The sequence below is a fragment of the Pongo pygmaeus genome, chromosome 20, assembly GCF_028885625.2.
Source record: "Pongo pygmaeus isolate AG05252 chromosome 20, NHGRI_mPonPyg2-v2.0_pri, whole genome shotgun sequence".
Lineage (NCBI taxonomy): Eukaryota > Metazoa > Chordata > Mammalia > Primates > Hominidae > Pongo > Pongo pygmaeus.
In genome coordinates, this window is record NC_072393.2 from 53326461 (window position 1) to 53348883 (window position 22423).

Genomic DNA, 22423 nt, shown 5'->3' on the forward strand with positions numbered 1-22423 from the left:
GGAGCAAAGGATAAATGTCTCTGGAGAGAAGCAGAGTGTCTGCCCTCGTGTTACAGCACAGGAGACAAGAGGAGGGGTGGGGTGATTTAGGGCAATAGCTGGGGTTCTGGGAATTGCTGTTGGTGTAATTGTCATGTCAGGGACAGAGGCTAAATCACCCAGGGATCTCAGTTGGCTGCCGAGAGGGAACGATGCTGGCCCACTTCCTGGGGTCAGAGAGATGAGAGTGGATGGCGGCGGTGGTGGTGTTGCTTCTCAGCCTGTCTGGCAATCTCAGAGCCAATGACCAAAGCGCTGTGCTGCCTTGGAAGACTTGGTGCGGCCTCTCTGGCCTGGGGCGCTGCTAGGAAACCAAGGCCAGGAAACTGAGGTCTAGCTTCTGGGCAAGGAGTCCATGTTCCATCTTGGAAGACTGAGGCCTGGCTCTGGGCAGGGCCTGGGATCTGACATGCAGGAAGCTGGTTCCTGTCCAGCCTCCCGGCTTGAGCTGGGGGCCTTTCCAGGAGAGTGAGGCTGAGCATCTTCTCCCACATTGTGGCTCCTGGAGATCTGTGGAGGTGGTTAGGAAGGTCAGCTGCTGTGCTCACCTCCCCTTTACCCCACCACCACTCCCCAGAGGGTGGCTGTGAAGGGGAATCTAGGAAGCCAGCACTTCTTTATAGTCAGCATAGGTGATAGTTAGGGGCACTGATTGGGGCAAGACTACTCGGGTTCAAATTCCAGCTCCTCTCATTACAAACTGTGTGACTTTGGGCAGGTCACTCAACTTCTGTGTTTCTTTTTTTCTTTTTTTTTGAGATGGAGTCTCGCACTGTTGCCCAGGCTGGAGTGCAGTGGCATGATCTCGGCTCACTGCAACCTCCACCTTCTGGTTCAGGTGAGTCTCCTGCCTCAGCCTCCCGAGTAGCTGGGATTACAGGTGCCCACCACCACACCCAGCTAGTTTTTTTTTTTTTCTATTATTATTATTATTTTATTTTTATTTTGAGAGAAATCTCACTCTTGTCCCCCATGCTTGAGTGCAATGGCCCGATCTCTGCTCACTGCAACCTCCACCTCCCAGGTTCAAACAATTCTCTTGTCTCTGCCTCGCAAATAGCTAGGATTAAGGCCCCTGCCACCATGCCTGGCTAATTTTTGTATTTTTTAGTAGAGATGCGGTTTCACCATGTTGGCCAGGCTGGTCTCGAACTCCTGACCTCGTGATTTGCCCGCTTGGGCCTCCCAAATTTCTGGGATTACAGGCATGGGCCACCACACCCGGCCTCTGTTTCTTTTTTTTTTCTTTTGAGACGGAGTCTCACTCTGTCGCTCAGGCTGGAGTGCAGTGATGCAATCTCGGCTCACTGCAAGCTCCGCCTCCCGGGTTCATGCTATTCTCCTGCCTTAGCCTCCCGAGTAGCTGGGATTACAGGCGCCCGCCACCACACCCGGCTAATTTTTGTATTTTTAGAAGAGACAGAGTTTCATCATGTTGGTAAGGCTGGTCTCAAACTCCTGACCTAAGGTGATTCGCCCACCTTGGCCTCCCAAAGTGCTGGGATTACAGGCGTGAGCCACTGTGCCCAGCCTTACAATTTATTTAAATTTTTTAAACTTTTTGTTTGTTTGTTTAATAGAAATGGGGTTTCACACTATGTTAGCCAGGCTGGTCTTGAACTCCTGGGCTTAAGTGATCTTCCTGCCTTGGCTTCCCAAAGCCCTGGGATTATAGGCGTGAGCCACCGTGCCTGGCCCTGCCTTTGTGGTTCTGTAGAATGAAGATGCTAATGGTACTTACTTCATAGACTTGCTCTGAGGAATAAATAAACTGGTGATCTCAAGCCCTGAGAACGATGTCACATGTTCTCTCTCCCCACCACCTCTGTCCCTCAGGGTTTAAAAGCCCCAGCTGGGATCCTCTGGGGATAGCAAGTCAGTCCAAAGCCCTGGCCACCAGCAAATGGTGAGTTTGAGGGAGGGGCCTCTCCATTTCGGTTCCCACTGGCCCCCCTCTCTTTGGTTTTCATCTCTCTTCTCCCAGCCCCATTTTTTCCTACTCTTTCGTTTCCTTGTTTCTGTGTGTCTTGGCTCTTTTCTCTTTCTGTGTTTGTCTCTCTGCGTCTCAGTCTTTCTGTGTCCTGTGTATCTCTCTGGTGTCTCTTGGTATTGTTTCTCCCACTCTGTATGTCTCTGCTGACTCATTCTGTCCCCTCTCTATTGCTCTGTGTCCCCAGCTCGTTCTTTTTTTTTTTTTTTTTTTTTTTTTTTTTTTAGATGGAGTCTTGCTCTGTTACCCAGGCTGGAGTGCAGTGGCGCTGAGATTACAGGCGCCCACCACCATGCCCGGCTAATTTTTGTATTTTTAGTAGAGAGAGGGTTTCACCAGAGTGGCCAGGCTAGTCTTGAACTCGTGACCTCAAGTGAGCTTCCCGCCTCGGCCTCCCAAAGTGCTGGGATTACAGGCGTGAGCCACTGTGCCCAGCCCCAGCTGATTCTCTTTCTTCTCTCCTCCACACTTACCTCACCCCAACACTTTCTTCCACCTTGCTCCCCTTCCCCTGCCCCCGCACCCCACAGCTTCCAGGTCCCTAGTCTCAGTGTCCCCTATCTCCTTCCCTTTATCGCTTCCTTTTCTCCTCCTGTTTCTCTTGGTTTCTCTTTTGGTCTCCATTGTTTAATCTTCCTTTTAACAAATATTTTTTGAGGCTGGGCACAGTGGTTCTTGCTTGTAATCCCAGCACTTTGGGAGGCCAAAGCCAGAGGATCACTTGAGGCCAGAAGTTAGAGACCAGCCTGTGTAACACAGCAAGACTTCATCTCGACAAAAAATTAAAAAATCAGCCGGGCGTGGTGGTGCATGCCTGTAGTCCCAATTACTCAGGAGGCTGAGAGGAGAGGATTGCTTGAGTCCAGGAGGTCGAGGCTGCAGTGAGCTATGATTGCACTACTTCACTCCAGCCTGGGAAACAGCAAGATCCTGTCTCTAAAAAACTAACCCCCCCCCAAAACCCACAATTATTTTTTGAGCATCTGCTGTGTGCCAAAGCTTATTTTAAACACTGGAGACACAGGAGTGGATAAAACAGGCAAAAATTTCTGCTCTCGGCTGGGCGTGATGGCTCATGCCTGTAACCCCAGCACTTTGGGAGGCCAAAGCAGGAGGATCACTTGAGGTCATGAGTTTGAGACCATCCTGGACAACATAGTGAGATCTTGTCTACAAAAAATACAAAAATTAGCCAGGCATGGTGGTGCATGCCTTGTAGTCCCAGCTACTCCAGAGGCTCAGGTGAGAGGATTGCTTGGAGGTCAAGGTTGCAGTGAGCTGTGTGACTGCACCATTGCACTCCAGCCTGGGCAAGAGAGCAGGACCCTATCTCAAAAAAAAAAAAAAAATTCCGGCCGGGTGCAGTGGCTCACGCCTGTAATCCCAGCACTTTGGGAGGCCAGGGCGGGCAAATCAGGAGGTCAGGAGTTCGAGACCAGCCTGACCAACATGGTGAAACCCCGTCTCTACTAAAAATACAAAAATTAGCTGAGCGTGGTGGCGCACGCCTGTAATCCCAGCTACTCAGGAGGCTGAGGCAGGAGAATTGCGTGAACCTGTGAGGCGGAGGTTGCAGTGAGCTGAGATTGTACCACTGTACTCCAGCCGGGGCGACAGAGCTAGACTCCATCTCAAAAAAAAAAAAAAAATTCCTGCTCTCAGTGGAACGGAATATTAGTGGGGACACAGACAAGAAATACAATTAATGGCCGGGTGCGGTGACTCATGCCTGTAATCTCAGCACTTTGGGAGGCCAAAGCAGGAGGATCACTTGAGGTCATGAGTTTGAGACCATCCAGAACAACATAGTGAGATCCTGTCTCTACAAAAAATATAAAAATTAGCCGGGCATGGTGGTGCATGCCTTGTAGTCCTAGCTACTCGGGAGGCTGAGGTGAGAGGATTGCTTGAGCCTGGGAGGTCAAGGTTTCAGTGAGCTGTGACTGCACTACCGCACTCCAGCCTGGGCAAGAGAGCAAGACCCTATCTCAAAAAAAGAAAAATTCCTGCTCTCAATGGAACTGAATATTAGTGGGAAACACAGACAAGAAATTCAATTAATAGCCGGGCGCGGTGGCTCATGCCTGTAATCCCAGCACTTTGAGAGACCTAGGAGGGCAGATCACCTGAAGTCAGGAGTTCCAGACCAGCCTGACCAACATGGTGAAACCCCGTCTTGACTAAAAATACAAAAATTAGTTGGGCGTGGTGGTGGGTGCCTATAATCACATCTACTTGGGAGGCTGAGGCAGGAGAATTGCTTGAATCCAGGATGGAGAGGTTGCAGTGAGCCGAGGTCGCACCACTGCACTCCAGCCTAGGTGACAGAGTGAGACTCTGTCTCAAAAAAAAAAAAAAAAATTCCTGTTCTTAATGGAACTAAATATTAGCGGGGACAAAGACAAGAAATGTGATTCATAACTTTGAGTGAAAGCAGGGTAAGGGTGATGGGGATGATGGAGGGGCTGGTTACTGGGTAGAAGCCCAAGACAGGTGAGGGTGAGGCTGGCAGGTCTCTGGGGGCTGAGGGAACAGTAAGTGCAAAAACCTTCAGGGTGGTGTGCATGGCTTGTTCAAGGAACAGCAAAGAGGCCAGAGTGGCTGAAGCAAGAGGGAGTGGAGGAGAGCAAGAGGAGGAGGTGAGGCAAGAGAGGACAGGCAGCTTGATCAGGGTCTCATGGGCCACAGAGTGCAATTTTTTTTTTTTTTTTTGAGACAGTCTTGCTCTGTCACCTAGGCTGGAGTGCAGTGGCGCGATCTCGGCTCACTGCAGCCTTCATCTCCCTGGTTCAAGCGATTCTCTCGAGTCTCAGCCTCCTGAGTAGTTGGGATTACAGGCACGTGCCACCCCACGTGGGTAATTTTTGTATTTTTAGTAGAGACGGGGTTTCGCCATGTTGCCCAAGCTGGTCTCAAACTCCTGACCTCAAGTGATCCGCCCGCCTTGGCCTCCCGGAGTGCGGGGATCGCAGGCGTGAGCCACTGTGCCCGGCCACAATGTGCACTTTGGATGAGGTGGGAGGTATGGGAGGCTTCTGAGGTGAGGAGGGTGTGAGCTGATTCAGATCTCAAGACCTTCTGACTGCGATGTGGAGAATGGACTGCAAGGGGCGATGGTGGAAGCCGGGAGCCCAGTGAGGACACCACTGCCCTAGTTCAGGTGAGAGACCATGGTGGCTGTACTAGAGTGTTGGCTGGGGAGGAGGGGAGAAGTGGTCAAAAATCCGTGTGTGGGCCGGGCGTGGAGGCTCACACCTGCGATCCCAGCACCCTGGGAGGCCAAGGCAGGAAGATCACTTGGGCCCAGGAGTTCAGGCCCAACCTGGGCAACATACTGAGACCCCTGTCTCTATAAAATAAAAATAAATTTTTTTTTTAAATGAAAAAAGTAAAAGCAAGGCATGGTGGCTTACACCTGCAATCCCAGCATTTTGGGAGGCTGAGGCTGGAGAATTGTTTGAGCTCAGGAGTTCAAGACTAGCCTGGGCAACATAGCGAGACCCCATCTGTACACTAAATTAAAACAAAATTAGCCAGGCGTGATGGCTTGTGCCTGTAGTCTCAGCTATTCTGGAGGCTGAGGCAGGAGGATTGCTTGAGTTAAGGAATTGAGGCTGAAGTGAGCTGTGATTGTACCACTGCACTCCAGTCTGGGTGACAGAGTGAGACTGTCTCAAAGAAAAAAAAAAAAAAGTGTATGTATGTATACTGATAAAAATACACATAGTATAAAGGTTACCATTTTAATCATCTTACCATCTTTTTTTTTTTTTTTTTTTTTTTTTTTGAGACAGAGTCTTGCTCTGCCACCCAGGCTGGAGTGCAGTGAGGCGATCTCTGCTCACTGCAACCTCCACCTCCCAGGTTCAAGTGATTCTCCTGCCTCAGCCTCCCGAGTAGCTGGGATTACAGGTGTGCGCCACCATGCCTGGTTAATTTTTGTATTTTTAGTAGAGATGAGGCTTCACCATATTGGCCAGGCTGGTCTCAAACTCCTGACCTCAGGTGATCCACTGCCTCGGCCTCCCAAAGTGCTGGGATTACAGGTGTGAGCCACCACGCCTGGCCCATTTTAACTGCTTTAAAGTGCACAGTTCGTGGCACTAAGTACATTTACAGTGTTGTGCAACCATCACCATCATTCATCTTTAAAATGTTTTCGTCTTCCCAAAATGAAACCCCGTACTCATTAAACACCATCTCCCCATTCCCCCTCCCCTCAGCCCCTGGCAAGCACTCATCTACTTTCTGTCTATATAAATATGCCTGTTCTGGACATTTTATATAAAAGCAATCATAACATACAGGGCCTTTTGTGTCTGGCTTATTTCACTTGAGTCATGTTTTCTTTTTTTTTTTTTGAGATGGAGTCTCACTCTGTCGCCCAGGCTGGAGTGCAGTGGCGCGATCTCGGCTCACTGCAAGCTCTGCCTCCCAGATTGATGCCATTCTCCTGCCTCAGCCTCCTGATTAGCTGGGACTACAGGCGCCGGTGACCACGCCCGGCTAATTTTTTGTGTTTTTAGTAGAAACGAGGTTTCACCATGTTAGCCAGGATGGTCTTGATCTCCTGACCTGGTGATCCGCCCGCCTGGGCTTCCCAAAGTGTTGGGATTACAGGTGTGAGCCACTGCGCCCGGCTGTAGCGTCATGTTTTCAAGGCTCTTCTGGGTGAGAGCAAGTATCAGTGCTTCATTCCTTGTTTTTTTTTTTTCTTTTTTCTTTTTTGAGATGGAGTCTTGCTCTGTCACTAGGCTGGAGTGCAGTGGTGCGATCTCGGCTTACTGCAACCTCTGCCTCCAAGGTTCAAGTGATTCTTCTGCCTCAGCTTCCCTAGTAGCTGAGACTACAGGCGCGTGCCACCACGCCCAGCTAGTTTTTTTGTGTTTTTAGTAGAGACGGGGTTTCACCATGTTAGCCAGGCTGGTCTCAATCTCTTGACCTCATGATCCACCCGCCTCGGCCTCCCAAATTGCTGGGATTACAGGGGTGAGCCACTGTGCCCGGCTGCTTTATTCCTTTTTATGGCTAAATAACATTCCATTGGCCGGGCGCAGTGGCTCACGCCTGTAATTCCAGCACTTTGGGAGGCCGAGGTGGCTGGATCACCTGAGGTCAGAAGTTCAAGACCAGCCTGGCCAACATGGTGAAACTCAGTATCTACTAAAATCACAAAAATTAGCCGGGTGTGATGGTGCACACCTGTAATCCCAGCTACTCAGGAAGCTGAGGCAGGAGAATCGCTTGAACCAGGAGGTGGAGGTTCCAGTGAGCTGAGATCGCAGCACTGCACTCCAGCCTGGGCGACAGAGCGAGATTCCGTCTCGGAAAAAAAAATGCCATTGTATGGATAGGCCACATTTTGCACATTTTGTTTATCCGTTCATTTGTTGATGGACAGTTGGGTTGCTTCCACCTTCTGGCTGTTGTGAATAGTGCTGCTATGAACATGCATGTACAATATTTTGTTGGAAAAATTTTTTTTTTTTTTTGGGCAGAGTCTCGCTCTGTTGCCCAGGCTGGAGTTCAGTGATGCAGTCATAGCTCACTGCAGCCTCCAACTCCTGGGCTCAAACAATCCTCCTACCTCAGCCTCCTGAGGAGCTGGGACTATAGCTGTGCACCAGCATGCCTGGCTAAATTTTTATTTTTTTGTAGAGACAGGATCTCCCTATGTTGTAGGCTGGTTTTGAATTCCAGGGCTCAAGTGATCCTCCTGTCTTGGCCTCCCAAAGTGTAAGAGATTACAGGCATGAGCTACCATGCCCCGCCTGATAATCTGTGTTTCATTTATGGAGGAACTACCAAACAAAATCTGTATATATATATATATATATATATATATATATTTTTTTTTTTTTTTTTTTTTTTTTGAGACGGAGTTTGGCTCTTGTTGCCCAGGCTGGAGTGCAATGGCGCGATCTTGGCTCACTGCACCCTCCGCCTCCCGAGTTCAAGCAATTCTCCTGCCTCAGCCTCCCGAGTAGCTGGGATTACAGTCATGTGCCACCACACCCGGCTAATTTTGTATTTTTAGTAGAGACGGGGTTTCTTCATGTTGGTCAGGCTGGTCTTGAACTCCCGACCTCAGTGATCCGCCCACCTCAGCCTCCCAGAGTGCTGGATTTACAGGCATGAGCCACCACGCCTGGCCTACAAAATCTGTATATATTTTGACGTTACACCCGACTGGATTGGCTGTGGGTTGTGGGAGAGGTCAAGTCGGATGGAAGGTTAGGGCTGTGCACCTGGGGAGATGGGGAGCCCCTTGCTGAGACCAGAAACTGGGGGAGCATCAGGGTGGGGGTGTTTAGTGCATTCTCTTCTTCTTCTCTACCTTCTCTCTCCTCCAATTTTGAATTATATTGGTTAAAAACTGGCTGGGCATGGTGGCTGATGCCTTACTAATCCCAGCACTTTGGGAGGCTGAGGTAGGTGGATTGCCTGAGGTTGGGGGTTCAAGACCAGCCTGGCCAGTATGGTGAAAACCTGTCTCTACTAAAAATACAAAAATTAGCCAGGTGTGGTGGCGGGCGCCTGTAATCCCAGCTACTCGGGAAGCTGAGGCTTCCCGGTTCAAATGATTATCCTGCCTCAGCCTCCCGAGTAGCTGGGACTACAGTCGCATGCCACCATGCCTGGTTAATTTTTGTATTTTTAGTAGAGATGGGGTTTCACCATGTTGGCCAGACTGGTCTCAAACTCCTGACCTCAAGTGATCCACCCACCTCGGCCTCCCAAAGTGCTGGGATTACAGGCGTGAGCCACTGCCCCCAGCCTTTTTTTTTTTTTTTTTTGAGACGGAGTCTTGCTCTGTTGCCCAGGCTTGGGTGCACAGTGGCACAATCTCAGTTTACTGGAACCTCTGTCTCCCAGGTTCAAGTGTTTCTTGTGCCTCAGCCTCCCGAGTAGCTGGGATTACAGGCACGCGCCACCATGCCCAGGTAATTTTTGTGTTTTTAGTACAGACGGTGTTTCACCATGTTGGCCAGGCTGGTCTCGAACTTCTGACCTCCTGTGATCCACCCTCCTCGGCCTCCCAAAGTGCTGGGATTACAGGCGTGAGCCGCCATGCTTTGTCTGAGCCTCTGCTTTTAACCTCTCTCTGGTGTCACTGGGGACTGTCAGTTTGCGTTCTCGGGGGAGCAGATGCCAAGACCAGATTAGATGTGCAAGAAGTTTGTTGGGGGAAATGCCTGTGAGGGATAAAGCGGGAAGGAGCAGGAGTGCGTGTGTGGCAGGGAGGACCTTCAGACATCACGAGGGTCTGAGAGCTAGGAAAGGAGTGAGGGAAGAAGCGTGGGACAAGCGTCAGGCTGCAGTGTAGTTCTCAGAAAGTCTGGTGGGGAAGTGTTTATAAGGGGATGGGTCCCTGAGCATAGGTTGTCCATCAATGGAGTCCTGGGTTGGGCGGCAATGGGTACTAAGCCTCACTTGTGTTCTGGCATGGTCTGGGAGCAGCCCAAGAGAGGCATGGATGGTCTTGGCACCCCTGTGGTGGGGCTGTCGGCTGGCCTCGGGGCAGCAGGATCACTTAAAGGGAGAACTGGCCAGGCGTGGTGGCTTACACCTGTAAATCTAGCACTTTGGGAGGCCGAGGTGGGAGGATCGTTTGAGGCCAGGAGTTGACCAGCCTGGGCCACATAGCAAGACCCCATCTCTACAAAAACAAAACGCTCAGCAGTGCCTTTCCGTGGCTGTCAAAGGGACCTAAATGTTTCCAGGTTTTTGGTGCAGAGTTGGCCCCATCCCTAAGCTGCTTCCCCTCAAGGTTTCGAGGCCGAGTACCCTGACAGGCAGGCACCTGTGAGCAGCTCATTGCCGCCCCTGGGAGCTAAGGAGGCCAGGCCCCTACTGGAGAACCGAAAGGCTTTCCTTCAATCTGATTGGATCAGCCTGGGGTCACATGAGAATCTCAGAACCAATGCCTATGCCAGAGTATCCTCAGGTGCTGGTTGGTTAAGGCGTGGATTCGTGAATCACTCATAGGCAAGTGGAGGCGGTATTACTATGAAGGTTTAAACCAATCAGGACCCAGCCCTGGATCCGGCCTCAGCCCCTGGACAACCCAATGAGGTAGCACGACTGCAAGGGCTGGGGCTGCCAAGAGGGGGCGCTCGAGGGTCGTCGTTTCTCTGGATCCTAACCACCCAACCCCAATCCGGAATGGAAAATTTACACCTAGAGCAGGAGTATATGTGGATGCCAGGTAATAGGGCTTACTAATCAAATCTGGTATCTGCAATTCCGAATTCCAAAAAGCTCAGCCAGGCTGGGCGCAGTGGCTCTCGCCTGTAATCTCGACATTTTGGGAGGTCGAGGTGGGCGGATGGCTTTGAGCCCAGGAGTTTGAGACCAGCCTGGGCAACGTGGAAAAACTCAGTCTCTACAAAAAATGCAAAACAATAGCCGGGCGTGGTGACGTGCGCCTATAGTCCCAGCTACTCAGGAGGCTGAGCTGGGAGGATCGCTTGAGCCCGGGATTTTGAGGCTGTAGTGAGTGGCGATGGCACCACTGCACTCCAGCCTGGGTGACAAGAGTGAGACCCTGTCTCAAAAACAAACAACAACAACAACAACAAAAAACTCACCCACTCACCCAAGCATTTTTGGGGGGTATGTTTGCCCCAGTGTTACATGGTGGCAAATCAACTAATATGAGCTATTTATACTTGTTATTTATCTTCTTTGGTGTGAATATTCACTTTCTTTTTTTTGAGATAGGATCTCACTCTTGTCACCCATACTGGAGTGCAATGGCATGATCTCAGCTCACTGTAGCCTCCCCCTCCCAGGTTCAAGTGATTCTCCTGCCTCAGCCTCCCGAGTAGCCGGGATTACAGGCACGCACCACCACGCCAGGCTAATTTTTGTATTTTTAGTAGAGACGGAGTTTCACCATGTTGGCCAGGCTGGTCTCGAACTCCTGACCTCAGGTGATCCACCTGCCTCGGCCTCCCAAAATGCTGGGATTACAGGCGTGAGCCACCACGTCCACCATGCCCAGCCCTGAATATTCACATTTTTTGCTGCAAAAATTTTACCATGTCTGATGGGAGAGAAGGGGCGCCTGCATCAGGTCTCTGAGAGTGTTACATAATGCATGGTATTCGCTCAAAATTGCCTTTCTAAAATTGGAACAATTCTGAGTTCCGCAACTCATCTGTCCCCGAGGACTTCTGCTAAGAGCTTGTGGACCTGTAATTTGGCCCGCTGCCAAACCTAGATTCATCTTAATTATTTGCTCAACATTTATTTAATGGCTCAGGGAAAAAACTAACTTTCTGTTACAATTTTTTAAAAGTAGAGAATGGTGTTCATTTAGTAAGTTCCCATTGTCAATGACATGCTATTTTTAGTGTTGTGTGGTTGGGCGAATGTGTGTTTGTGTTTGTGACGGCCTGGATGAGTGTGTCTGTGTGTGAGGGTGTGTTTTTGTGTGACAGTCTGACTGTGTATATGTGAGTCTGTGTGAGTATGTAAGTGTGAATGTATTTGACTGTTTCAGTGTGTGTCTGTGTGATTGGGTGTATAAAAGTGTGTTTGCTCCTCTAATCGCAGCACTTTGGGAAGCCAAGGTGAGAGGATTGCTTCAGCGCAAGTTCAAGACCAGTCTGGGCAATATAGCAAGACCAGGTTTCTACAAAACATTAAAAGATTAGCAGATTAGCGGGGTGCGGTGGCATGCACCTGTGGTCCCAGCTACTCGGGAGGCTGAGGCAGGAGGATCTCTTGAGCCTAGGAGGTCAAGGCTGCAGTGAACTGTAATTGCAGTGCTGCACTCCAGCCTGGGCGGCGACAGAGTGAGGTCCTGTGTCAAAAAAGTATGCATGCATGTCTAGTTGAGTCTGTGTGTAATTGTACATTGAGTGTAACTGTGGGTCTGTGTGTGTGTGTGCGCGTGTGTGAGAACGTGCATGAGAAGAGGCACGGTGCAGGGTTTAAAGTTTATATACTGAAAGAAAGTTCTCATTTTCGGGCGACATCTGTGCCCTCCGCTATTAGAATTTCAGCGGACTCCACAAAATCAGCAGAGAAATATTATGCTGTCAAGCAATACCTTTTATGTCCACTAGAGGTCGCCTGTCTACTTTGAGCAGAGGAAACTAATCTATATTTTTACATTTAGTTGCTGGGAGTTTGCATACACTTCCAGAGATGTGGGAGGTAGGAGTGTGGGGATGAGAGGTGGAGACGTGTGTGTGTGTGTGTGTGTGTGTGTGTGTGTGTGTGTGTGTGTGTGTGTGTGTGTGTGTGTGTGTGGTTTAGCTGTTGCCTTTACTCTCCTCAGCTGTACCTAGAGCAGCGATCCTCAAACTTACTAGTCTCAAGACTCTTTCATTCTTTCTTTTTTAGACAGGGTCTTGCCCTATTGCCCAGGCTGGAGTGCAGTGGTCTGCTCATGGCTCACTGCAGCCTTGAACTCCTGGGCTTAAGTGATCTTCCCATTTTAGCCTCCCAAGTAGCTGGGACCACAGGCATGCACCACTATGTCTGGCTAATTTTTAAAATATTTAGTAGAGATGGGGGGGGGTCTTGCTATGTTGCCCAGGCTGCTCTTGAACTCCTAGACTGAAGCAATCCACCTGTCTCGGCCTCCCAAAGTGCTGGGATTGCAGGTGTGAGCCACCACACCTGGGTGAGATGAGTACTATTATAAAAGAGCAAGTTCAGCCCCCTTTTGCCTCTTTGCCCTCTGCCCTCTGCTGTGTAAAGATAAAACATTCCTGCTCTGCGGACGATACAACATTCAAGGAGCTATCTTGGCTTCAGAATCACCCAACCTGCCAGTACCTTGACATTGGACTTCCCAGCCTCTAGAACCATGAGCTAATAAATTTCTGTTTATAAATTACCCAGGCTGTGGTGTTATTTTATTTTTGACAGAGTCTCACTCTTGTTGCCCAGGCTGGAGTGCACTGGCACAATCTCAGCTCACTGCAACCTCTGTCTCCTGGGTTCAAGCGATTCTCCTGCCTCAGCCTCCCTTGTAGTTGAGATTACAGGTGCCCACCACCACACCCGGCTAATTTTTATATTTTTAGTAGAGACGGTTTCACCATGTTGGCCAGGCTGGTCTTGAACTCCTGACTTTACGTGATCCACCCACCTCGGCCTCCCACAGTGCTGGGATTACAGTTGTGAGCCACCGCACCCGGCCTGTGGTATTATTTTATAGCAGCGCCGAATGGATGGAGACAGTGGTTGATCCTAATCCTTAATGTGATGATATTGGGAGGTGGGTCCTTTTGGAATTAGTTCCTTTTTTTTGTTGTTTTTGTTTTTTGAGTCTATCCCCCAGGCTGGAGTGCAGTGGCGCGATCTCCGCTAACTGCAGCCTCCACCTCCCGGGTTCAAGCAATTCTCGTGAAACCGTGTCTCTACTAAACATACAAAAAAAAAAAAAAAAATTAGCCAGGCTTCATGGTGGGCACCTGTAATCCCAGCTACTTGGGAGGCTGAGGTAGGATGATCACTTGAACCTGGGAGGAGGAGGTTGCAGTGAGCCGAGATCATGCCACTGCACTCCAGCCTGGGCCATAGAGCTAAACTCAGTCTAAAAACAAACAAACAAACAACACCAAATGTACCCATGAAGTGAGTTTAACAGGCTACTAAATAAGTTTCCTTAGGAGACTGAGGTCCCTTAAAGGGGGTCAGCAATATGTGACAAGTGTGTCCCTATTCTAAAGAGGACTATTAAATCATCTGGAGGCCAGGCGAGGTGGCTCACGCCTGTAATTTCAGCACTTTGGGAGGCCGAGGTGGGTGGATCACTTGAGGTCAGGAGTTTGAGACCAGCCTGGCCAACATGGTGAAACCCTGTCTCTACTAAAAATACAAAAAATTAGCTGGGCGTGGTGACAGGTGTCTGTAATCTCAGCTACTTGGGAGTCTGAGGCAGGACAATTGCTTGAACCTAGAAGGCAGAGGTTGCAGTGAGCTGAGATCGTGCCACTGTACTCCATCCTGGGTGACAGAGTGAGACTCTGTCTTTAAAAAATAATGAAAAAGCTGGGCGTGGTGGCTCACTCCTGTAATCCCAGCACTTTGGGAGGCCGAGGCGGGCATGTCAAGAGGTCAGGAGTTCAAGACCAGCCTGGCCAACATGGCAAAACCCCGTTTCTACTAAAAATACAAAAATTAGCTGAGCATGATGGCAGGCACCTGTAATCCCAGCTACTCGGGAGGCTGAGGCAGGGGAATCGCTTGAACCTGGGAGGCAGATGTTGCAGTGAGCTGAAATCACGCCATTACACTCCAGCCTGGGTAGCAAAAACAAAACTCCATCTCAAAAAAAAAAAAAAAAATAAAATAAAATAAAATAAATAATCTGGATATGACTACTTCTTCAAAGGTCTGGTCTAAAAATATTTTTTGACCTTTAGCCAACTTCTCAAATATATATATGTATATATATAAATTTATATAGCCAGCCTGTATAAATCTTATCAAGATTTCTTTGGGCTGCGTGTTGAGGCTCATGCCTGTAATCCCAGCACTTTGGGAGGTGGAAGTGGGAGGATGGCTTGAGCCTAGGAGTTTGAGACCAGTGTGGCCAACATAGTAAGACCCCATGTCTACTTCTTTTAACAAAATATAAATTTTGTTAATAATATTTCTGGCCAGACGTGGTGGCTCACGCCTGTAATCCCAGCACTTTGGGAGGCTGAGGCGGGCATATCACCTGAGGTCAGGAGTTTGAGACTAGCCCGGCCAACATGGCGAAACCGTGTCTCTACTAAAAATACAAAAATTACCCGGGCGTGGTGGCAGGCGCCTGTAATCCCAGCTCCTTGGGAGGCTGAGGCAGGAGAATCAGTTGAACCTGGGAGGCGGAGGTTGCAGTGAGCCGAGATCGCACCACTGCACTCCAGCCTGGGAAACAGAGTGAGATTCCATCTCAAAAAAAAAAAAAAAAATTTGTTTGGAAAGGGTTGTAGGAATGCTGCCCATGATGATAATGAGATAGGTGCTTCTCCCCATCTCAAGTCAAGTGAGAGAAAGTTCTAGAAAACTTGGCATGTTTCCTGGTTTGGAGGACATGATGACACCATTGTAGAGCTCCAATAATTTTTTTTTTTTTAATGAAGTCTCACCCTGTCGCCCAGGCTGGAGTGCAATGGCATGATTTTGGCTCACTGCAACCTCTGCCTCCCGGGTTCAAGTGATGCTTCTGCCTCAGCCTCCTGAGTAGCTGGGATTACAGTTGCCTGCCACCACGCCTAGCTAATTTTTTGTATTTTTAGTAGAGATGGGGTTTCTCCATGTTGGTCAGGCAGGCCTGGAACTCCTGACCTCAGGTAATCCGCCTGCCTCGGCCTCCCAAAGTGCTGGGATTACAGGCGTGAGCCACTGCACCCGGTCCTGCTTTTTTATTGAAAGGAAGCTGTCTCTGAAGTGTCATACAACTAAAGGGTCTCGTAAGTCTCCAAAGGTTCAGAAATTGTGGTTGTGCTCCATGAATACAACCTTCAATGAGAAGCCTATTATTCAGATTGTCCATCTGTCATGGTAATTTGTTGCCCTGGTCCTAAAGTTGTGATTGAAATTGAGTTTTTCCTTTAAGGCTGTACTGGGCATTTGTTACTTTCAGTTGCCCTGGCAACAGCACACCCTCCCCACACTGAATAATACTGATGGTATAAAAAACACATGCGGCTGGGTGCGGTGGATCATGGGTGGACATGGTGAAACCCCGTCTCTACTAGAAATACAAGAAATTAGCCAGGTGTGGTGGCACGTGCCTGTAGTCCCAGCTACTCGGGAGGCTGAGGCAGGAGAGTCGCTTGAACCCGGGAGGCAGAGGCTGCAGTGAGCCGAGATGGCACCACTGCACTCCAGCCTGGGCGACAGAGCAAGACTCTGTGTCAAAAAAAATCCAAAAAACAAAAAACATGCAAATAAAGTAAAAAGTGATAGGTGGGAAGGCCACCTGTCAGCTGTTGAGCTCTACTGTGGGAGAAGGTCTGGGGAAGGATTGGGAGGGGTGTACACTATGAAGGATGAGGCCGGGAGTGTTATACGTGTTATACATAGTGGCAGGTATTGGTTAGAATGAGATAAGCTGCTGTAACAAATAGACCCTCCCCAAGCCAACAATGGCTTAAGAAAGAGAGTTTATGTCTGGGCAAGGTGGTTCACACCTGTAATCCCAGCACTTTGGAAGGCTGAGGTGGGAGGATGGCATGAGGCCAGTAATTTGAAACCAGCCTAGGCAACATAGCAAGACCCTATCTCTATAAGAGAAAAATTTTTAAAAATTAGGTGGGCTTAGTGGTGTATGTCTGCAGTCCCAATATTGGGGCTTAGCCTGGGAGGGTTCTTGACTTTGCCCATGTAAGAATTCAAGGGTGAGCCAGTGGTGTTATTTTTTTTTCTTTTTCCTTTTTTGAGACAGAGTCTTGCTCTGTCACCCAGGCTGGAGTGCAGTGGCATGATCTCAGCTCACTGCAACCTCCACTTCCCAGGTTCAAGTGATTCTTGTGCCTCAGCCTCCCAAGTAGCTGGGATTACAGGCATGTGTCACCATGCCCGGCTAATGTTTTGTAGAGGTGGAGTTTCACCATGTTGCTAGCTGGTCTTGAATTCCTGGCTTCAAGTGATCCACCCACCTCAGGCCCCCAAGATGCTGGGATTACATGCATGAGTCACCATGTCTGGCTCAGTGGTGTTAAATAGCAACTTTTACTGAAGCCTCAGTGCACAGCCGCAGCAGAAGAATTGCCCCTTGCAGAGCAGGGCTACCCCACAGGCAGTGTGCCCAGAGGAGCAGCTCAGAGGCGGCACTGCTGTCATATTTATATCCACCGTTAATTATATGCAAATCAAGGGGCAGTTTATGCAAAAATTCCTAGGATGAGGGTGGTAACTTCCAGTCACCGGGTCATTGCCATGGAAAGTGGTGCTAAGGTCCGAGTGTTGCCATGGCAATGGTAAACTGATATGGTACACTGGTGGGCGTGTCTTATGGAAAACTGCTTTTGCCCTAGACCTGTTTCAGCCAGTCCTCAGTTTGGTCGTGTGTACAAGCCCCGCCTCCTACCTCAGTAGGACAGGGCACTGAGCGGAATTGCGTGACTCCCATTCCAGGCCCCAGCTCCTGGAGGACATTTCAAACACACTGTGAGGGGGAAGGGAAGCTGCTGTGTTGAAGGTAAGGACCCAGTCCTGGCAGGTTCATCACCTGCTGACTAAAGTCCTTGGGCCCTGAATAATTGGCAGCAGTGGCCAGGCCAGGTGGTACACGCTGTGGGCCTTGGGTGAGACTCAAACGTGATGGCTTCAGGTGGAACCTGGCACATTCCCAGCTGTGGTAGCTACATGGGAGAGACTCCTTCTGCTTGAGAAAGCAGAGAAAAGCAGAGAGGCCAGGCGTGGTGGCTCTTGCCTGTAATCCCAGCACTTTGTGATCAAGTGGATCACCTGAGGTCAGGAGTTCGAGACCAGCCTGGCCAACATGGTGAAACCCTGTCTCCACTAAAAATACAAAAATTAGCCAGGCGTGGTGGGGGTCGGGGGGCGCATGTAATTCCAGCTACTCGGGAGGCTGAGGCAGGAGAATTGCTTGAACCTGGGAGGCAGAGGCTGCAATGAGTCCAGTTCACACCATTGCACTCCAGCCTGGATGACAGAGTAAGACTCTGTCTCGGAAAAAAAAAAAAAAAAAAGTAAAGGAAAAGAAAAGCAAAGGGAAGGCTGGGCATGGTGGCTCATGTCTGTAATCCCAGCACTTTGGGAGGCTGAGGCAGGTGGATCATCTGAGGTCAGGAGTTCAGGACCAGCCTGGCCAACATGGCGAAACCCCGTCTCTACTAAAAATACAAAAATTAGCCAGGTGTGGTGGCGTGCATCTATAATCCCAGCTACTCGGGAGGCTGAGGCAGGAGAATCGTTTGAATCCGGGAGGTAGAGGTTGTAGTGAGCTGAGATTGCACCACTGCACTCCAGCCTGGGCAACAGAGCAAGACAGTGTCTTAAAAAAAAAAAAAAAAAAAAAAAAGGGAAAGCAAAGTGAAGAGTAAATGCAACTTCGTCTTGCAGCTTAGCTGCCAGCTTGGCCACAGGGGGGTAGACCCCCAAGTGCACTCTTGGGGTCCCCGATTCCAGGCCATGGCTCTTGGACAGCATTTTTGGACCTGCCCTGGGCCAGAGGGGAGTCCACTGCCTTGAAGGGAGAGTTCTAGGCCTGGCAGGATTCACTACAAGCTGACTGAAGAGCGCTTGGGCCTGGAGTGAACATCAGTGGTGGCCAGGCAGTACTTGCTGTGGGTGGTGGCCACAGGGAGAGACTTCTTGGCTTGTGGAAAGGAGAGAGAAGAGTGGGAAGGACTTTGTCTTGTGGCTTGGGTAGCCCCTCAGCTATAGTAGAATAGAGCGCCCGGTAGATTCCTAAGGTTTCCAACTCTGGGTTCTAGCTCCTGGATGGCATCTCGGGACCCACCCAGGGCCAGGGGAACCTCGCCATCCTGAAGAAATGGACACAAGTCCGCTGGCTTCACCACCTACTGACTGTAGAACGCTCGAGCCTGGAGTGAACATAGGCGGTTTCCAGGCTCTGGGTACAGCGGGCCTTGGGTGAGACCCAGTGCTGTGCTGGCTTCAGGTCTGACCCAGTGCAGTCCCAGAGGTGGTGACCACAGAGGAGCTTGTGTCACCCCTCCCCCAACTCCAGGCATCTCAGCACAGAGAGACTGTTTGGGAAAAAGTAAGGGAAGAGAACAAGAGTCTCTGCCTAGTAATCCAGAGAATTTTCTTCTTCTTTTATGAGACGGACTCTTGCTCTGATGCCCAGGCTGGAGTGCAGTTGCGTGATCTCGGCTCACTGCAACCTCTGCCTCCCAGATTCAAGCGATTCTCCTGCCTCAGCCTCCCGAGTAGCTGGGATTACAGGCACCCACCGCAATGCCTGGCTAATTTTTTGTAGTTTTAGTAGAGATGGGGTTTCACTATGTTGGCCAGGCTGGTCTCAAACTCCTAACCTCAGGTGATCCACCCATCTCGGCCTCCCAAAGCACTGGGATTACAGGTGTGAGCCACCATGCCTGGCCTACATACCTTAACTTTTTCCTTACAGTTTCCCTCTCTCTGTCCCTTACAGATGCTTCTGGAATAGTATTTTCATCTCGTCCACTCTTTTTTTTGAGACAGAGTCTAGCTCTGTCGCCCAGGCTGGAGGTAGTTGCATGATCTCGGCTCACTGCAAGTTCCACCTCCCGGGTTCACGCCATTCTCCTGCCTCAGCCTCCCGAGTAACTGGGACTACAGGTGCTCACCACCACGCCCAGCTAATTTTTTGTATTTTTGGTAGAGACAGGGTTTCACCATGTTAGCCAGGATTGTCTCGATCTCCTGACCTCATGATCCACCCGCCTTGTCCTCCCAAAGTGCTGGGATTACAGGCGTGAGTCACTGTGCCCGGCCCCCTTTTTTTTTTTTTTTCTTTTGAGAGAAGCTCTCACTCTGTCACTCAGGCTGAAGTGCAGTGGTGTGAACATAGCTCACTGCAGCCTCGATCTCCCGGGCTCAAGCAATCCTCCCACCTCAGCCTCCCCAGTAGTTGGTGCTACAGGTGTGCACCACCACACCCAGCTAATTTTTTAATTTTTTATAGAGATGGGCTTTTGCCGTGTTGCCCAGGCTAATTTTGAGCTCCTGGGCTCAAGTGATCCTCCCATCTCAGCCTCCTAAAGTGCTGGGATTACAGGCATGAGCCACCAAGCCCGGCCTCATTTATTCATTTTTAAAGCCCTGTCTATTCTGCCCTCTGATACACCACCCAACACATAATTATTTCAATAATTGAGTTTTTCATATCCCTCATCTCCAGTTAGGTGCTGCTTCATAACCTCCTCTTCTCGCTTTGACTTGCCATTATCCTCCATCATTTCTCTGAGGATGTTTGTTATTCGTAGTTTACATGCCTTATTAGCTCTACTTCATTGGGGATAGTTTCTTCCAAGCCCAACTGAGATATTTGGGCCTCCTAGGTATGCTGGCAATTATATGCTTCAGAAAAGGTAACAATTCACTGCTTCTTAAAACTATGATAGTTTATGGCCAGGCGCGGCAGCTCATGCCTGTAATCTCAACACTTAGGAAGGCCAAGGCAGGCAGATTGCTTGACCCCAGGAGTTTAAGACCAGCCTGGGCAGCATGGTGAAATCTTGTCTCTACCAGCAACAACAACAACAACAACAACAACCACCACCACCACCACCAAACACGCAAAAAATCCAAAAAACAAAACTGATAATTTTGAGGGTTTTTTTTTTTGAGCATTGATTTAGAGGTGAAGTAGAGAAACCAATTTCTTTTCTTTTCTTTTCTTTTTTTTTTTTTGAGACACGGTCTAGCTGTGTCACTCAGGCTGGAGTGCAGTGGTGCAATCTCGGCTCACTGCAACCTCTGGCTCCTGGGTTCAGGCAATTCTCCTGTCTCAGTCTCCTGAGTAGCTGGGACTACAGGCTCGTGCCACCATGCCTGGCTAATTTTTGTATTTTTAGTAGAGACAGGGTTTCACTGTGCTGCCCAGGGTGATCTCGAACTGCTGTCCTCAAGTGATCTGCCTGCCTTGGTCTCCCAAAGTGCTGGGATTACAGGCATGAGCCACCGGGCCTAGCCCTCTCCTCTCTGTTTTCTCTGGCACCATGGAACCTACTTGGACCCCAGGTGCACCCCGAAAGTGTGGGGATGTGTAGTGTCTTCCTTTGTAATGCCCCTGGGCAGCTCTTCCCTAAAGACCAGGAGAGTTTGCTGCATCAACGCCCCAGCCACTTCCTCCTTCATTTTTATTTTATTTATTTTTAAATTGCCTTTATAATAATGGCAAAAGCTGGCTGGATGCAGTGACTCACGTCTATAATCCCAGCACTTTGGGAGGCCGAGGCAGGTGGATCACCTGAGGTCAGGAGTTTGAGACCAGCCTGGCCAACATGGTGAAACCCCATCTCTACTAAAAACACAAAAAATTAGCCAGGTGTGGTGGCTCAGGGCTGAATCCCAGCTACTCAGGAGGCTGAGGAAGGAGAATCGCTTGAACCTGGGAGGCGGCAGTTGCAGTGAGCTGAGATTGTGCCACTGCACTCCAGCCTGGGCAACAAGAGCGAAACTTCATCTCAAAAAAAAAAAAAAAAATGCAAAAGCTTTTCATTTTGATGAAGTCCAACTGGCCAGCCTACATTTTAAAAAAAATTTGACTTTTCATTTTTTATTTTTTAGAGACATGGTCTCACTCTGTAATCCAGGCTGTAGTGCAGTGGTGTGATCATAGCTCACTGCAGCCTCGGTCTCCTGAGCTCAAGAGATCCTCCACGTTTTTTTTTTTTTTTTTTTTTTTTTTTTTTGAGACAGAGTCTTGCTCTGTCACCAGGCTGGAATGCAGTGGCATGATCTTGGCTCTTGGCTCACTGCAACCTCTGCCTCCTGGGTTCAAGCGATTTTCTTGCCTTAGCCTCTCGAGTAGCTGGGACTACAGGCGTGCACCACCATGCCCAGCTCTTTTTTTAATTTTTAGTAGAGACGGGGTTTCACCATGTTGGCCAGGTTGGTATCGATCTCCTGACCTTGTGATCCTCCTACCTTGGCCTCCCAAAGTGCTGGGATTACAGGTGTGAGCCACCGCCCTGGCCTCTGTTTTTTTTTGAGACAGAGTCTTGCTCTGTCACCCAGACTGGAGTGCGGTGGTGAGATCTCAGCTCACTGCAGCCTCTGTCTCCCAGGTTCAAGCAATCTTCCTGTCTCAACCTTCTGAATAGCTGGGATTACAGGTGTGTGCCACCAGGCTCGGCTGATTTCTTTGTATTAGTAGAGACAGGGTTTCATGGTGTTGGCCAGGCTGGTCTTGAACTCCTGACCTCAAGGGATCTGCCTGCCTCGGCCTCCCAAAGTGCTGGCATTACAGGTGTGAGCCACCGTGCCCAGCTCATGATCCTCCTTCCTCAGCCTCCCGAATAGCTGGAACTACAGGCACAAGCAATTAAAAACAAATTTTTTTTTGAGAGATGGGATCTCACTATGTTGCCCACACTGATCATGAACTCCTGGCCTCAGGCATTCCTCCCATCTTGGCCTCCCAAAGTGCTGGGATCACAGGCTTGAGCCACCACGCTGGTCCACTCCTCATCCTTCAGTGGGAAGATTCTGAGGTATTTTCTGCTTGGTTTCTCAGAGGATCCCCAGCTGTATTGAGCCCCAGTTTCCCCCAGCTGTGACCCACTGATCAACATGCGCTTATTGGCTTTTCTCTCATTTCTTTCTTGCTTTTTTTTTTTTTTTTGAGATGGAGTCTTACTCAGTCGCCCAGGCTGGAGTGCAGTGGTGCGTTCTTGGGTCAGTGCAACTTCCACCTCCTGGGTTTAAGAGATTCTCCTGTCTCGCCTCCCAAGTAGCTAG

At 49.6% G+C, this 22423-nt stretch overlaps 1 protein-coding gene across 1 annotated transcript in view; it reads left to right on the forward strand.

The window, feature by feature from the left end:
- Window positions 1-4910: 4910 nt before the first annotated feature.
- The window catches only part of C5AR1 (complement C5a receptor 1), a 49284-nt gene continuing 31771 nt past the window's right edge, over window positions 4911-22423 (forward strand). The window contains exon 1 of the mRNA XM_063658645.1: window positions 4911-5189. The gene's annotated coding sequence lies outside the window, so the exon portion shown is untranslated. The remainder of the gene's footprint in view (window positions 5190-22423) is intronic.